Below are 2,500 nucleotides of genomic sequence, written 5' to 3'. Positions count from 1 at the left end.
CACCTTAGTCCGAGTTTAGCAACAGCCCACATATCCCCCGCGGCAGGCCTATGGGCGCCAGGCCAGCGCGCCCCATGGCCAGTCAGGGGGCACCCCCCTAAAGAGCAATAAGTGTCATTGAAGCTCTGGCAGGGGGAGACACTACTAGGTCCCAGCTGTCACCCCCCCTCTAAAAAATTCATTTCTTGGTATTTTGAGCTGAAATTTTGCACAGAGGTTGGCAAAAATCCAATCCAACTTTATTAATTTTTCCAGAATTTTTCGAGGTCGGGAAGTATTTTTTTTTATTTTCCTACCATTAAAAATCGAGGAAATCGGAAAAAATAGGAACCGGCCCGGAATGACCCCAAATTCAGTGGGCAGCCTCATAAAAATATGGCTGATTTTACTGGATTGATTTCATGTGGAAAGCACGACGTTTTGTTGTAGGAATGCGGGAACCCCGGCGGCTCGCCTGCCGCGGCCAGCGACGTCGGGCTGGCCCCTGCAGCGCCTAGCCTCTCCCACGCGGGGGGCAGGCCAGAACGCGGGGGGCCAGGGCCCGAAGGCAGCCCCCCCGCGGGCGAGAGAGCAAGCCAGCAGGGGCTGTCGCCTGCCGCGGCCAGCGACGTCGGGCTGGCCCCTGCAGCGCCTAGCCTCTCCCACGCGGGGGGCAGGCCAGAACGCGGGGGGCCAGGGCCCGAAGGCAGCCCCCCCGCGGGCGAGAGAGCAAGCCAGCAGGGGCTGTCGCCTGCCGCGGCCAGCGACGTCGGGCTGGCCCCTGCAGCGCCTAGCCTCTCCCCCGCAGGGGGCAGGCCAGAACGCGGGGGGCCAGGGCCCGAAGGCAGCCCCCCCGCGGGCGAGAGAGCAAGCCAGCAGGGGCTGTCCGCGCGTCGCGCGGCGCGGCATGGCTGCGGGGGCGCGCGCGCTAGCGCCCAAGCGCCCAAGGGCCCCCAAGGGCCCCAGGCCCTCAGGCCCCAGCGCCCCAGCGCCCAGCGCGGGCGGGCGCGCGCGCGCGTGTGGTCTTTGAGGGGCGCCGGCCTGGTGGCTCCCTAAAGAGCAATAAGTGTCATTGCAGCTCTGGCAGGGGGAGACACTACTAGGTCCCAGCTGTCACCCCCCCTCTAAAAAATTCATTTCTTGGTATTTTGAGCTGAAATTTTGCAGAGAGGTTGGCAAAAATCCAATCCACCTTCATTAATTTTCCCAGAATTTTTCGAGGTCGGGAAGTATTTGTTTTAATTTTCCTACCATTAGAAATCGAGTAAATCCGCAAAACTAGGAACCGGCCCGGAATGACCCCAAATTCAGTGGGCAGCCTCATAAAAATATGGCTGATTTTACTGGATTGGTTTCATGTGGAAAGCACGACGTTTTCTTGTAGGAATGCGGGAACCCCGGCAGCTCGCCTGCCGCGGCCAGCGACGTCGGGGACGCTGGCCTGCGCTGTCGAGCCCGCGAGGGCTGTCTCCGCGGCAGGCCCCCCCTGAACGGGGCACGACAGGCCACCGCGCTGGCTCGTCCAGCGTCGACAGTCCCTCGTCCAGGTTTCAGATCGCGCCAAGTCGAACCCATGACCTGCTCAAGCCATCGTGCGCTGCCGAATTCGCATCTGCGTGTAGGCTGCCATTCCACGCGGCAGCCCCTGTTTTCGTCAGCGTGCCCCCCTGACGAATTTTCCTGCCTGGCCCAGTCCAGCGTCCAGCCCCTGTTCGTCGAAAAATCTGCGCTGCTGATTTTCCACGACGAGCCTACTTTCGTCAGCGTGCCCCCCTGACGAATTTTCCTGCCTGGCCCGGCCAGTCCAGCCCCTGTTCGTCGAAAAATCTGCGCTGCCGATTTTCCACGCGGCAGCCCCTGTTTTCGTCAGCGTGCCCCCCTGACGAATTTTCCTGCCTGGCCCGGCCAGTCCAGCCCCTGTTCGTCGAAAAATCTGCGCTGCCGATTTTCCACGCGGCAGCCCCTCTTTTCGTCAGCGTGCCCCCCTGACGAATTTTCCTGCCTGGCCCGGCCGGTCCAGCATCCAGCCCCTGTTCGTCGAAAAATCTGCGCTGCCGATTTTCCACGCGGCAGCCCCTCTTTTCGTCAGCGTGCCCCCCTGACGAATTTTCCTGCCTGGCCCGGCCGGTCCAGCATCCAGCCCCTGTTCGTCGAAAAATCTGCGCTGCCGATTTTCCACGCGGCAGCCCCTGTTTTCCTCAGCGTGCCCCCCTGACGAATGTTCGTCGAAAAATCTGCGCTGCCGATTTTCCACGCGGCAGCCCCTGTTTTCCTCAGCGTGCCCCCCTGACGAATGTTCGTCGAAAAATCTGCGCTGCCGATTTTCCACGCGGCAGCCCCTCTTTTCGTCAGCGTGCCCCCCTGACGAATTTTCCTGCCTGGCCCGGCCGGTCCAGCATCCAGCCCCTGTTCGTCGAAAAATCTGCGCTGCCGATTTTCCACGCGGCAGCCCCTCTTTTCGTCAGCGTGCCCCCCTGACGAATGTTCGTCGAAAAATCTGCGCTGCCGATTTTCCACGCGG

Source organism: Populus nigra, chromosome 2 (assembly GCF_951802175.1).
Source record: "Populus nigra chromosome 2, ddPopNigr1.1, whole genome shotgun sequence".
Lineage (NCBI taxonomy): Eukaryota > Viridiplantae > Streptophyta > Magnoliopsida > Malpighiales > Salicaceae > Populus > Populus nigra.
This window is presented reverse-complemented; position numbering follows the sequence as displayed.